Source organism: Pinus tabuliformis, chromosome 1_1 (assembly GCF_031772625.1).
Source record: "Pinus tabuliformis cultivar Carrire ecotype Pingquan chromosome 1_1, CPIR1, whole genome shotgun sequence".
Lineage (NCBI taxonomy): Eukaryota > Viridiplantae > Streptophyta > Pinopsida > Pinales > Pinaceae > Pinus > Pinus tabuliformis.
The window spans coordinates 547,268,218-547,283,957 of NC_142297.1; the positions used below are offsets into that span (position 1 = coordinate 547,268,218).

The 15,740-nt window shown below is 36.7% G+C and overlaps 1 pseudogene; it reads left to right on the top strand.

Moving 5' to 3' along the window:
* The first annotated feature begins 242 nt into the window (after positions 1-242).
* Positions 243-15,740, top strand: part of LOC149214275 (polyubiquitin-like) — a 69,279-nt pseudogene continuing 53,781 nt past the window's right edge.

Sequence of the window (15,740 nt, forward strand, 5' to 3'; positions counted from 1 at the left end):
ATCGAATTTTGGATGAGAGATTTTTGCAGTTTTGAGGCAGATCCTCTTCCAATTTTTATTTCAGGACTGTGTGCTGGTTCACTGTTTGATGCCATGTTTATCTGTAACTTAGGATTTCATTTTTATTTTATTGTAACTTAGGGTTTTATTGTATTTGATAGTGAGGATTTGGGGTTATGCGGAATTTCTGATTGTTAGTTTCCACTGTGCAGGTGTTTTGTTCATAAATTTTAGATTTCAGGATGCAGATATTCTTGAAGACATTGTCGGGAACCATAACGCTTGAGGTGGAGAGCTCAGATACGATAGACAATGTTAAGGCAAAGATCCAGGACAAGGAGGGAATTCCTCGTGATCAGCAGAGGCTCATTTTTGCTGCCAAACAGCTTGAGGATGGCCGAACCGTCGCAGATTATAACATTCAGATGAATTCTACTCTTCACCTCACTCTCCGTCTCAGAGGGGGAATGCAGATCTTTGTCAAAACCCTCACTGGCAAGACCATCATTCTGGAAGTCGAAAGCTCTGACACGATTGACAATGTGAAAGCTAAAATTCAAGACAAGGAAGGGATTCCACCCGACCAGCAGAGGCTGACATTTGCCGGAATACAACTGGAGGACGACCGCACTCTTGGCGATTACAACATCAAGAAGGAATCGACTCTTCACCTTCTTCTCCGTCTCAGAGGAGGGATGCAAATATTTGTCAAAACCCTGACCGGAAGGACAATCACTCTTGAAGTTGAGAGCTCAGACACTATTGATAACGTGAAGGCCAAGATCCAGGACAAAGAGGGGATTCCTCCTGATCAGCAGAGATTGATCTTTGCTGGGAAGCAACTTGAAGATGGGAGGACTCTAGCCGACTACAACATTCAAAATGAATCTACGCTGCATCTTGTCCTTCGCCTCCGTGGTGGTATGCAGATACTTGTGAGAGCGTTCGCAGACAAGCCCATCATACTGGAAGTTGAGAGCTCTGATACGATTGATGACGTGAAGGCTTGGATTCAAGACAAGAAAGGTTTTCCTTCTGATGCAGAGGCTCGTTTTTGGCGCGAAGCCGCTGGAGGATGGCTGAACCCTCGCCGATTATAACATTCAGATGCATTCCACCCTACAACTTAACGCGCGTCTGCATGCGTCTGCATGGTGGCTTTTGAGTTTGTGGGACTGCATTTCACTTAGCGTTAAAGCCTTCCCTGTAAAGTGTTCGCCTTTTATTGGTTTTACATGTTTGGCTTCGTACTCTGTTTTGTTAGATGTTCCATTACAGAGACTCGTGTTTTATGGAATGTGATTTGCGCGGTTTTAAGGAGTATTTGAATGAAATAAAAGCTGCGTTCAAATTATTCGATGCTTGTACTCGTCTTACATTTTAGAGTTTCTGCTTCGAAGTGTTCTTGGGATAATTTTAGTTGTTGCTTTGCCCATACAACTTTTTAAAATGGAATAAATATATAATAAATATATAGAATACCTATTATTCAAGAGGGGTTTATGGGTTAGGCTAAGAACCCACATATAGGAGCTTGTGGCTTAACTGAATTAACTCATTTTTGGTGTTATAAACATACTTTATTGGTTGGCTTAAAAAGCAACCTAATGATTGTCTTTAGATTAAGTTTGCACTATCTTTCTTGTCTTCAGGAAACCCATGTTTCCATGTATAGATTTTGGGCCCCTTTATCTTGCATCATACTACATCTATTAGAGAGGTGTCTGTTGGCCTAGGTAGGAAGGATTTGAAGGAAAGCTTCATTGGTGCTAACACTTAGCATCAAGTTGTAGCTTTACCAACTCTTGCTACTATCATTGCAATAAAAAAACTTATGTTTCATTCGAGCTCACATTGTTTATCTTTATGAATGTGGATTTCTAATGGATATTTTTATGGTCTAACTTATTTATATCCATATGTACTTTGAATATTGTGACATGTTTGTGGCTTCTTGTCTATCTTACTGGTTTGCAACTTTAGGAGGAAGCCTTAGGGTTTGGACGCTGTGGCATTGTCTATAAATGTAGGACCTATGGGTATGCCTTCTTTGTCTAATTTTGTCAATTCAAGCATTATGAATGTTTGTTTGAGTTTTCTTGATTAAATTATGTATTTTCTTTGTTTGGCTCTTCAACAATACATACAGATTATTTCCCACAAACAAATGGGTTTGAACAACAATGTTGAGTTGGCATTTTCCAACTTGAATCTTAATGAACCAGTGTTGTTGGGGTCTTCAACAATAGCCCTACAAATTATTTCCCACAAACAAATGGGTTTGAACAACAATGTTGATTTGGCATTTTCCAACTTGAATCTTAGTGAACCAGTGCTTCCCACAAACAAATGGGTTTGAACAACAATGTTGAGTTGGCATTTTCCAACTTGAATCTTAATGAACCAGTTTTGTTGGGGTATTCAACAATAGCCCTACAAATTATTTCCCACAAACAAATGGGTTTGAACAACAATGTTGAGTTGGAATTTTCCAACTTGAATCGTAATGAACCAATGCTAGAGTTGGTCCATTTATGGTTCTAGTAATTACTCTATTTCATATTTTCCATTGGCATTCTCACTTATAGTAATAGTGACTTAGTATCTATAAAATACATTTTGATTTGATGACTTAATAAGAAAATTGCAGTTTATGATTCTAATTTTGTGTGTCATTTTATCTTCATTGATGTGGTACTAATTATATGATGGAAGTTGTATCATCATATAAATGCTTTAGTTTCTAAAATAAAAATAAAAATAAAAAATTGCATCTTTGTATATATTTCATCTTTGTATGTTTACACTAATAGGTTATATAACACATGTCCTCTATAACTTGTTTTCAAGGCCATTTTGTCTTGTGTTAGACACTTGTATTATCATGTCCTCTATGTGTTGTGCTATCATGTCATGTGACTTAGCTATTAACACTCCCTTGATTATAATTAGATTCATCTTTTTTGGTGTTAGCGTTTGTAGCTTAGACAAGTATTTCCAAGAGGGTGTCTACTTGAGGAAATTGTTATTAAACATGTCATATGAATTTTCCAAAACATCTCATGTTACTTGGTTGTCCAATCTACATCCACCTACTTGTGGAAAAGAGGACAAATTCACATCCCTTAGGTGAGAAGGGAATTCTGGTGGGATACAATGAGGATTTAAAAGCTTATAGTCTTATTAATAGATCAATGAAAGACAATGGTGAGCAAAGATGTCAAGTTCAAGGGGAACTTGGCATCTAGGAAATCTTGGGACCTATAAATAGTTGTGGACTGGCCTCAGGAGGAGAAACTAGAGGAGGAGCCAAGAAAGGAGACTGCCAGTAGCAGAGATAACCAACCTTTAGCACAGGAGTAATCAACTTCCTTGACATCAGTTATGAGGCCTAGGTGGGCGGAGTAGACCTTACAAGCTTCTTGAGAGCATGTCAAGCCTCATAGGACCACTTTTAGGGAGAGTAGACTAATGTGGAAGTTTTCAACTTACATGCCTTTGATTACCAACATCATAGACTAGTAGGTGTGAAGAGATGACATGTTGGAGGAGCACAATTCCACCATGAAGAATGATGTGTGGGAGATTGTGTTGAGAACAAAGAGGAAGTTAGTTGTGACTTCCAAGTGGCTATACAAGGTAAAGCATGTAGCAGATGGCAGTGTGGAGAAATACACGGAAAAATTTGTGGCTCACGGGTTCTCTTAGAAATAGAGAGTAGACTATGAAGAGACCTTTGCTCCCATAGCTAGGTACTCCTCTATTCTAGTAGTTCTTCCAATATATTTTGAGATGGGATGGATCATCTACCAGATGGATGTGGTGATCACCTTCCTCAACGACATCATTAAGGAAGTTTACATTAAGAAGCCACAGAGGTTTTGGGGACCATGGCAGAGAAATGCATGCATGTAGGCTTAAGAAAGCCCTATATGGACTTAAATAGGCATCCATGGCATGGTATGTCAGGATTGGAAACTACCCGTGGGGCATAGGATTCACAAAGAGGAAGATCCCAACCTATACTTCTTATTGGTTAAATTTGAGCTCTTCATTTTGGTGTTGTATGTGGACAATCTCATTTTGAAAGGTGCAAATATATTAATTATAGGTTGCAAGTTAGATTTAGTGTCAGAATTTGAGATGAAGGATATTGAGTCGATGCATTACTTTTTGGGACTTCAAATATGGTAGCAATTGAACAAGATCTTCCTCGAACCGGGGAAGTACACTCTAGAGATCTTGAAGATATTTGGGATGGGGGATAATATACTGATGGAATACATAATGATTGAAAATTACCCCAATGATTCTCTTTGAAAAGCTTGGCTACCATTATTTATTTTTTTGCATTTCTATTTGAAGGGTTGATATAGTGAATCCTTCAGTTATATTTTGGGTATGCACACATTTCCTACTCTAGTAGGCTGCAAGTTAACATTTATTCATGCATAATGATTAAAAAAAGAATAGCATTTCCCATTTAGGGATTTTGTAAAACACTTTGCAAAATATCTTGAAAACATTTCTAAAACATGCATCTAATTACCTCAAACAAAACCATAACTCATGAAACTCTTACCCAAGTCCTTTGGAATTTCTTTATTACAATTACCTTTAGCAATATTTGGCTTTTCTTTCTCAAATGATACAATACCAAGGTTAGTACAATAAACTACACCAACAATAATTCCATAACATTTTGAGATCTAAACATCCATACATATAGACCACTCTTAGTCTTCATTTTCAACTAGCCAATAATATTCCAGATAACATAAGCTTAAACCAAAATTAGATGCTTACAACAATTTAAATTTCTACTTTATATTTTATGGTAAAGCTATACTACAATTTTAGGACAATGAAAAATTTTCCTAAAGATATATTCAACTCCAATCATCGAGAATATGATCCAACTTTGATCCCTTAACCAACTCATTTGAACCATTTGGTTTTCGACTGAACCATATCCAGGGAGAACTTATTGTTGATTTTGGGTAGCATCAAATGTTGTCTAGCTCTGAAATTTTGTGGAGGGGCTAGAATACATGAGATCTCCAAGACGCAGAAATCATTTGGTGAAATTCCACCCGGTTTGTGTTTTATTAAAATAATTAATATTTTTAATGGGGTTCCTAAGTCTAAACTTAGGAAAATAAAAATATTAATGGGTATTAATAAAAATATGGGTGAGAAGCTTCTAAGAGATGAGGATCAAGTGTGTTTTAATCTTAACTGTTGATTAGAGACTTAATATTGGCAGTTGATTCATCAACAGGAAAAGTATAAGAGGAGGCTTGAGGGTCAGTTGGAGATACACCAAGTTGATCAATCAGTTCGTTTTTTCTGGGGTGAGGTTTGTTGAGAAAATCAAACAAGTGATCTGAGTTGCAGTGAGGGGCAGAAGCAAAGATTTGGATCGGAAAGGAGTTCCGAGCCAAAGAGTATGTGGCAGAGAGGTAGCGCATAGGCCTATGCAATACAGGAGGGGCTCATGCAGTGCTGACGCAGGCCAGGAGGGTCTCTTACAGTGACAATGCAGAGTATTTGTTAGAAGTTTGAGATTTGTCTAGAGAAGCGAGGTTCTCAGCCTGGAAGGCTGAACAACAATGTTCCTCCAACAAAACGATCCAGCAGAAGGGGTGATGTATTCTTCAAGAGGCAAGATGTTGGTGCATGCAGTGATTGCATTGAGATTTCGCAGTGTTTGTAGGGAGTCAGATCACTCATTAGATTAGCTGCGACTTGGAGAATGAGGTAAACCCTCATATGTATTACTTGTTGCTGATATTTCTATGAAAGTTTAGCTGGTGTGAGAGGCAACCTATTGTACTCAGATTGTACTTGCTTAATAATACAAACCCTTTATTTGTTGCACTGATTTTCGCAAGTTGGGTTTTTCCGGGGATGTGTTGTCAAAAAATAACAGTGTCCCTTGTGTGTTTGTCTCATATATTTTCAGTTTATGATCTATATGTCAGTGTAGTTTGCAGTAGTGTTTTTTTATCACTGTTTATAATTCAATAAATTGTTAAATGAAATAACAAGTAGGAGATGCTAAGCCAGTGACTGTAGTAGGATATCTGTTTGTAAGGATTTAGAAATTTTCACATGGTATTAGAGAATTGTAGATTATAAGACACTGAAGCCATTAGTTAGGAGATCCAATGAATCTGCTGGAGAGAGGCGATTATCCCAAATGACAACGTTGTTTCAAAGCCAGAGGAGCAGCTGAAGGAGTGACACATTGCCAAAGGAGTGACGCTGAAGCTCATGTAGTGCCTGCATCAGCTTTCTGAGCGAGGAAGAGGAGACATAGTAACCGAGAGGAGCTCATGCAGTGACGGCGTCAGCTCTTTGGGCCAGCACAAAGCCTAAGGGGCTCAGATCAGTCAGTTGTCGGGGCATTAGGAGCAGTGCATATTCGATCTGCGGTGCTGTTGGGACATTGTTGTTGTTGTGTAGAACAATGTCTAAGGGGACTGAACCAAGGTAGAGGGAGTCACTACCTTAGTAGATTTCTTTCCAAAAAAATCTAGATCTAGGTTGTTGAGCAACAATAAAGAAGGATTGGAGAGAGGTGATTCGACATTATTTGGCATGAGGGTTTTCGTGAAGGAAATCAGGACTCAGAGGGAGTCTAGAAGGAACTTGTTCATTAAAGGATTTCTAGCACCAAAGAAATCCAGATCCGAGTCTTGTTGGGGCAGTAGCGAAAGAGGGAGAGAATATAACCTTGTTCTATACTTGTTTGAGCAGAGATGGCAGTCGATGGACTGAGGGATCAGGACATATTTGATGTAGCATCCCACTTTGTCATCTGAAGGCCAGTATCCTGGCAGTCCTGGACAAGGATTGCATCAAGGATTATGCCTTGAAGATGGTTGATGTTCCGGTCGATGTTGATCCTCTCAAGAAATACGAGGAGGCCCAAGCAAAGGCTAGGTGCATGATTTTGGATGGAGTCAAATATCATGTGGTGCCACATATTTCTAAAAAGAACACAACAAGGGAGATATGGGAGGCCTTGACCACCTTGTATGAGGGAACTTTCGTTCAACGGAAGATGTTTCTTGAGAACCAGCTGAGATAGTATCAAATGCAAAAGGGAGAAGAAATCGATCCCTTCCTTCTCAGGTTGCAAGGGATTCGAGACCAGCTGACTTCTGTGGGGTCTACACCAGATCCTGAGTTCATGGTTAGGACTGCCCTAAATGTAGTCACTGAAGTCTGGGAGACCTTTGTCCAGAGCATCTTGGGCAGGGCTTCTCTCCCTAGTTGGGAGGAGATGTTGGCAACTCTTCGACAGGAAGAGATTAGGTGGATAACCAAGACAAGAAGTAGCGGCAAAGGAGCCAGAGTCAAGAAGGAGGAGGAGGAGGATGCAGCTATCGCATCATCAGGACATCAAGGGCAATAAAAGAGGAAGAAAAAGGACATAGCCAAGGTCAGATTCTTTAGGTGTGGGGAACTGGGACATTTCACCACTTAGTGCCCTTGGAAGAAGGGCAAAGAAGAGAAGTCTGACTCAAAGATTGTTCCAGCCAAAGCTAACGGAGAAGGCGAGGATGATGATTGTGCCATGAGTGCTCATGCACCTCTAGAGAAGAGGTGGGGATGATGGAGCAACAGTGGCAGAGATAGAGTGCCAAATTCTGAAGCATCGCAGTGGAGGTTGCAACCGTGCGGGAGGCACCAACATGTTAGATTTTGGGTGAGTTTTAAATTGCTTACTTCTCAACAACTGAGTTTCAATGCAACAGTTAGCAGTGGCAGTGCTATAAGCAACATGATGCAAAATATTGAGAGGGAGTTTCAATACAGATGTAGCAGTGATAGTGGCAGTGGCATGGGCATTAGTACAGACTACAGTAGTGTAGTGGATGAGGGACAACATGCCAAGCATCAACATCACAGAGGACCGATGTCGTAGATTAGTGGGATGCTTCTATTGAAAAATATTTATAAACACATTCCTCGCTAAGAGGGAGTGTTTATTTCGGATAGCATCAAATGTTCTCTAACTCCAATTTTTTTTTGAGGGGCTAGAATACATGAGAACTCGAAGACCCAGAAATCGTTTGGTGAAATTCCACCTGGTATGCATTTTATTAAAATAATTAATGTTTTTAATGGGGTTCCTAAGTCTAAACTTAGGAAAATAAAAATATTAATGGGTATTAATAAAAATATGGGTGAGAAGTTTCTAAGGGACAAGGATCAAGTCTGTTTTAATATTAGCCATTGATTAGGGAATTAATCTCGGTCATTGATTCATAAAAAGGAAAAGTATAAGAGGAGGCTTGAGGGTCAGTTGGAGATACACTAAGTTGATCAGTTAATTCGATTTTTTTGGGGTGAGGTTTGCTGAGAAGATCGGACAAGTGATATGAGTTGTAGTGAGAGGGATAGAAGTATTGATTTGGATCAGAAAGGAGTTCTGAGCCAAAGAGTATGTGGAAGAGAGGCTACAGTAGCATCACAGAGGCATCGCAGAGGCCTACACAGCCCAGGAGGGGCTCACGCAGTGCTGACGCAAGCCAGGAGTGCCTCTTACAGTGGCAATGCAGAGTATTTGTCAGAAGTCAGAGATTTTGCTGGAGAAGCAAGGTTCTGAGCTAGGAAGGCTGAACAATAGTCTTCCTCTAGAAAATTGATCCAGTAGAAGGGGTGACATAGTCTTCCAGAGGGAATATGATGGCCCATGCAGTGATTGCACTGGGATTTCACAATGTTTGTCGAGAGTCAAATCACTCATTGGTCAGTTATGACTTGGAGAACGAGGTAAAACCTCATATGTATTTCTTGCTACTGATATTTCTCTGAAAGGTTAGCCGATGTGAGAGGCAACCTGTTGTACTCAGATTTTGCTTGCTTAATAATACAAACCCTCTATCTGCTGCACCGGTTTTCTCAAGTTGGGTTTTTCCGGGGACGTGTTGTCCAAAAATAACGGTGTCCCTTGTGCATTTGTCTCATATATTTTCAGTGTATGATCTGTATGTCAATGTAGTCTGCAGTAGTGTTTTCCATCATTGTTTATAATTAAATAACTTGTTAAATGAAATAAAAAGTAGGAGATGCTAAACCAGTGACTACATTATGATTTTTGTTTGTAAGGATTCATAAATTTTCACACTTATCCCCCTGGAACCCCCGAGATGAAAGAGCTCACAAGTAGTACCAAAATATAGCAATAGATAGATATACAAGGCAAGCAGAGGAAGATAAGTTTTACTTCCTCTCAATACCACTCATGTTCAACTCCATTGAGTAGAGCTACTTAGTAATTTAGATTAGCATTTGGCTACTCTCCAAATCTCTCCCTCTCGCAATCTTCTTCAAATATCTCAAACTCTCGGTATCACCATGCACCTCTCCAAGTATACATGAGACACATATATAGGAGCAACAATTATTATCATAAAGGAGTGTAATTCATGCCATTAAGGAGAAATATGCATGCCTTTGTTAAAGAGAGTGTAACATATGCATTAAAGAGAGCGTAAGAGGAATATTTTATGACATGTCTTTAATGAGTGTAAGATGAATATGTCATTCTTTGATGGGTATATAAAAGAGAGTGTAATGTATTATTATCCCTGCCACCTAGGCAGGTATTACGCATTTGGTATGTGTTGACATTATATTAAACTAGTCAAACATTTTAAATATTTTTGAACTAACTGAAGTGAAACTTCGAAAGTTTTTTTTTTTTTTTGTGAATTATTTAACTCGTATTTATCTTTGATGTTATTGGCTATTCATATGTAGATGTTATTGGAAAATGCTTCGATTCGGACACCCTTTGAGTACATAATGCCAATCTCATACTATCATGTCTGACTTTTGCGGTCTTGTTTGACCCATATCGTCTGTCATCGTCTGTCATTTCCTTTCTGCTTCTGTGAGTTCGTATCTTGCTACTCTTATCTTATCACTGGCAGCTGTCAAGAAATTGCCCTTAGTTTTAGCAGTTGTCTATAATGCGATTTTTTGGAAGTCTTTCCGGTCAAAATCCGGCAGCTATTTATTGGAATCGCAAGTTGGATAGCTAGCTTTTGCACAATCAAAGCGTCCCAGGGGTTTTTTAGGGTGCTGAATCCAAATATATAGTTAAAAAACCATTTTAACTGCAACAAATCAAGATTTAACCTCGATTTCTTCTGTCGGATTCTGTCACCGGAATACAAGTTGTTGATTTGTTGTTTGTTTATTTTTACACACCACAATTTACACACTTGGAAATAGTACAATACCCGTCGATTTCATTGGATACACTTGGAAATAATACAACACTCGTCGGTTTCATTGGATGATTAACCTTTATTTTGGGAGCATAAAATAAATATAATAATATTAATTGGTTATAATAATTAAATTAAAAAATGATGGCGGATAAACAACTAATTAATAAAAAAAACATATAAAAAATCATTTTATTATGGTTGTAGTGCATTTTGAAATTTAAATTTAGAACATGGAATTGGAATTTAATTTTACGTGATGTTTTTATGCAACTAATCATCTTACCTATATTAAAAGGACTATTTCATAATTTTGGAAACAATGATATCTTTGCTAGACATTAATAAAATTATATTAATGTTGACAATGAGGTACATTTTAACAATGGATTTTGTTTTCAATTGCATGAGCCTATTCATTCTATCTCTATAAAATAATTAGACCCGCTCTTTCTCATGAATTCTACAAATTTGGCCACTTCGAAATTGAGCACAATGTTTTTACAACTCTCTACTTAATGTTGACATTCCACTCACCCATATTGTATACTTCTTTTATATTATTTTCCCCACGTATATTTTAATATACATTGCAATCTTATGGTTTTTCTCATATATCTATACTAATTATCAAACACCCTATATATGTTACAACCTTCTACTTTTTAATAGAATTTTGTGTTAGTGGTAATTCTATACCTTCTTGGTTGTCTATAGTTTAATGGCCAATACAATTCAATCCTATGATAAGTATTATGTATTGATATTTTCTCTTCTAAATAAATAATGATTTTTTATAATTACCAATGTCTCTTGTAGTCTTGTCTTTATTTTATCTAGTATTTTGAAAATTCTTTGAATTAAGGTTGAAAGTTTTGTATAATTTTTATTTCAAAAGTTATATCTTTAGAATCATTTACTTACTTTAAAATTTATGTTAAATATTAATTAATTGATATTTATATTTATGCCTAATATAATGGTTAATTAAACTCTTTTAAATATTTTTTTACATAAATATTTTATGTTTATATTTTTTTAAATAATAAATATTATTATTTTTAATATTAACAATTATAATTAAAATAAAATTTACAATAAATCAAATAACATAGCATTAATTTTCTCAAATGAATTTTGGTAGAGAGTATCAACATGCCATTTGGCCAACCTCCATATCTAAAATGCACCTTTCTTGGTGCAATTTATTATTGACTTTTGTTTTAACAAACATAACTCTAATTGTGAAGTTGACCATACTTATTTCTACAAAGAACATACTCAGTTATTTGCATGGAAAAGCATTGATTCTCAACAAAAAATTCCAAGTTAATGACCAGTTCAAGTGCTTTTATTATTTTGCTTTCTTGAAATCTGTAATATACCCACTCTCACTAAATTTACAACTACATTTACAAAGCATAGTAACTAATTCTTTTAATATATAACAACAATGATAAGATAATTTTGCTATTTTTTTACTAAGAAACAGGGAAAAGCTACTATGTAGCACTTGTTAAAAGAGAGAGAGAGTTACATACAGCCATGAGAGTCATCAAGGAGAGAGGTGTGAAGTGATTGAGGAGATGAAGGTGACTTGTCATTCCCTTTAAATAATACTATCATAGTCTCATAAAAGATAATAGTAGTATTAATAATATTGAGGATTAAGTCTAGATTGAACTATTAGGATTGATTAATAATATGTTAAGTGATTTTCCTTCAACTATACTTGATTACCCATTGATTGAATGACATTTACTATTTTTTTAAAGTCATAATTGAGATGCTAGGCATGCCTTTCTATTTTTTAAAAGTCAGTCCAAAATTGTTAGAAATGAGATTTTATTAAGGGAATTCATCCTTGAGTTGCCCATTTGTGGTAGTTTTCTTTTGGAGAATAGGGATTATGCATCTCTATTGCATGCATCTCCGTGCCTTAGTAGATTGAGGACCCTGCACCCTGGTCTACTCCAATGATTCCAAGATTCCACATCTTGATCTTTTAATTATTTAGGACTCTACATCTCAATCCTTTCATTATAGATCCAAGACTCCACATACTTATCTTTCATAAATTTAGGACTCTGTGCCCTAATCCTTTTGTTATAGATCCAAGAATCCACATCTTTATCTTTCATGGACTTAGGAATCCGCTCCCTAATTTCCATGGCTTCTCATATACTCTACTTTGAAACTCCACACTCCACCTTAAGGTACTAATTGTGAGCTTTGTTTTCGCATGAAGTGTACACTTAAGCACAACATTCAAAGTAGGGGTTTTCATTTTAATCCCTATTCACTCCATTCTAGCTCTCTCCTAGGCAAGCTAAGGGGGGTAGCCCCTAAAAGGTGAAAGGGTGGATGATGAAGGGAAACTTGAGGGGAACCAACAAGTTCTAGGAGATTTTGAGGCAGGGCAATTTCTTCTCTAGGTTGCTTGAAATGATATTAGAGGCCAACCTTTGTTATCAAATTGAGTGATGTGAGATCGATAACTTTAGTTAGAATAATATGGCACTTAAGATGAAATCATAAGAGACCAATGCCAAGACACAAAGCTCAAAAAAGTGCTTGCACAACAATATATGATATATCAAGCTATCAAGTAAGCAATACTGCAAGGAAAGGTTAGCAAAAATATAAGAATGATATATATGAGCAAAACACGACTTGAAAATTAAAAGAAATGAGTACTTTCACTTTAAAGAGATACCAATATTATAATGTAAAAAGGAGTGAATAGTACAAGATAAATGCAACCTGCAAGTAGGTTAGGAATGCTCATAAAATCAATGATGAGAGATGAAAAAAGCTAGAATTAAAGAAAACAATTGCTTCAAGGAGATGCAATTATAGCCAAATGATTCAAAGTGAAAACTATAAACCCATTTTAACCAAGACTATAAATTTATATCACTTTATCTTTGAGAACTATAAACCCATTTTAACCAAGATTATAAATTTATATCACTTTAGAACACAAGGTTACAATATTCCAATAAAAATCCAATAGAGAAACTTTAGGATTATCCAATGAGGCAATGCCAACAGGAACAACACACTCAATTTCTTTAATATTTGTGCTTGTTTAGTTAATCTTCACTTCTATGATATATCAATCCGAAACCGGTGAACTTTAAATATTACAAGCACAAGTATTAGGTGAGATTGCTAATAGTGATGAAAGGATGCAAGCTAGACTAGATCTAAACTATATAATGAGATGCTAATGATTCACTTTACAAAATATGCACCAGACTTTCAAAATAAACGGTCAATAAAGACACAAACTAACAGTAGCTTATCCAATAATATTTGACTTTTCTATTTTTGACAGCCAGTCTAAAAATAGACTTTGATCACTCACACTGTGATCACTCACACTTTGATCAAAAATAGAAGTCCATCTATTTTTCCCAACTTGACCAATCATCCATAAACATCAACCTGCAATCATAGACATGATCCATATGTCTAAAAATAGACTTGCGCCAAAAATAGCCTGCGGGCCCACTTAGTGAAGGCGACTCTTTTCACTAAGCTCCATCATCTTGTTGCAATCTCAACATTCAATGACACCTACAACTAGCGAGACCACTGAAAAGAAAATCATATTACCCATGGAGCTTTATAAATTAGCTTGATGCAATATTTACAATGATTAACGTGCTAAAAATAAAGCCAACATGACAACATAATAACATGACACCCATACCACTTATTGGAGCTTTATAACATAGCTCATGGCGGTATTTACATCCATATACATATATACATATACCAAAACACCATGCCAAAACATATACCAAAAGACATCCACTCAACCAACGAATAAAGAAGGATACAAAACCCGCATTTGATCAACCATCTCCCATGTAGCTTCATCGGGCCCAAAGTGATTCCAATGCACTTTAACCTACTCGATTGGCCAGTTCCGAAGCATAAACATATTTCTCTACAAAATACACTAAGGTTCCGACTGGAATTCTCCTTTTGCCTCCACCTACAATACAGACCAATTAATAACATGATCAACATCCTTTATGTACCTTTTAAGCAATGAAACATGGAAAACATCATGGAATTTCATTGTCAAAGGCAGTGCAAATTTGTAGGTCATTGGTCCAATCCTCTCAAGGATCTCGAAAGGCCCACAATACTGAGGTTCCATCTTCTCACATGACCCAATCCTTAAGGATATCTTTTTGGGCTTGATGCACAAATACACATGTTCCCCAAACTGAAACTCCTTAAACAACCTATGACGATCTGCATAAATTTTCTTCCTGTTTTGTACTACCTTTATATTCTTCTTGAGAACTTGCTTTTCCTATTCCATCTCTGCCAACGTGTTTGGTCTTATAAACACCTTGTTCACTGGATCACTCCAACGAATAGGAGTATTAAAATTTTTCCCATAAAGTGCCTCAAACAGACTCATCCTCAGTGGCTCTTGATACCCATTGTTGTAACCAAACTCAACTAGTGGAAGATACTCCTCAACACGTCCTTCAGAATCCTGTTGACCCTCTTTGTTTGTCCATTTGTGTGTAGATGATAAGTTGTGCTGAAGGCCAACTCTGTACCCAAACCTACAAACAACTCTTTCCATAATCTGGAAGTGAACTTAGCATTTATGTTTGACACAATATTCTTTGAAACACAATGTAGCAAAGACCTATGCTACATCATTAGCTGAAAAAGTAGGTTTCACTAGAGTGTAGTGTGCTACCTTTTTCAACCACAACCATAATAGAATCATGATGTCTAGATGTCCTCGACAAACATGTAATGAAATCCATGGAAATGACCTCCCATTTCCACTCTGGAATTGGAATCAGTTGTAGTAATCCACCTAGATTCTTACACTCTACTTTTACCTATTGAAAATCCAAGATTCGAACCACAAACTTTACCACTTCCTTCTTTGTATTCTGCCAATAATAGAACTTCTTCACTGTTGTCAATGTCTTCTGATATCCCGGGTGACATGAATATAGTTTAACATGAAATTCCCTAAAGATAAGCTTCTTGAGATCATTGTTGTCTGACACATAGATCCTGTCCCTAAATCTGATCAAACCATTCATTGTAAGACAATATTCCACATACTATTCACCTATATCATGTTGTAACTTGTGCCTAAGCACCCTATAACTATCATCATGTTGTCCTGCCTTTAATATTTGATCCTGCAGATCTATCCCATAAGAACTCATAGTTGCTATATGATTCACATGCACTCTTCTTCTAAGAGCATATGCAACGCTGTTTCCTTTCCATTAATGTACCTGATCTCGAAGTCAAAATCATTGATCGTGGCCAACCATCTAGTTTTCCTTGAATTCAGATTCGATTAGTCAAACAAGTATCACAATCCACTGTGGTTTCTCATCAGTACAAACCTCCTACCAAGAAGGTAGTGTCTCCACATCTTCAAAGCATGGATGATCATTATTAGCTTAAGATAATGAGTCACATAATTTT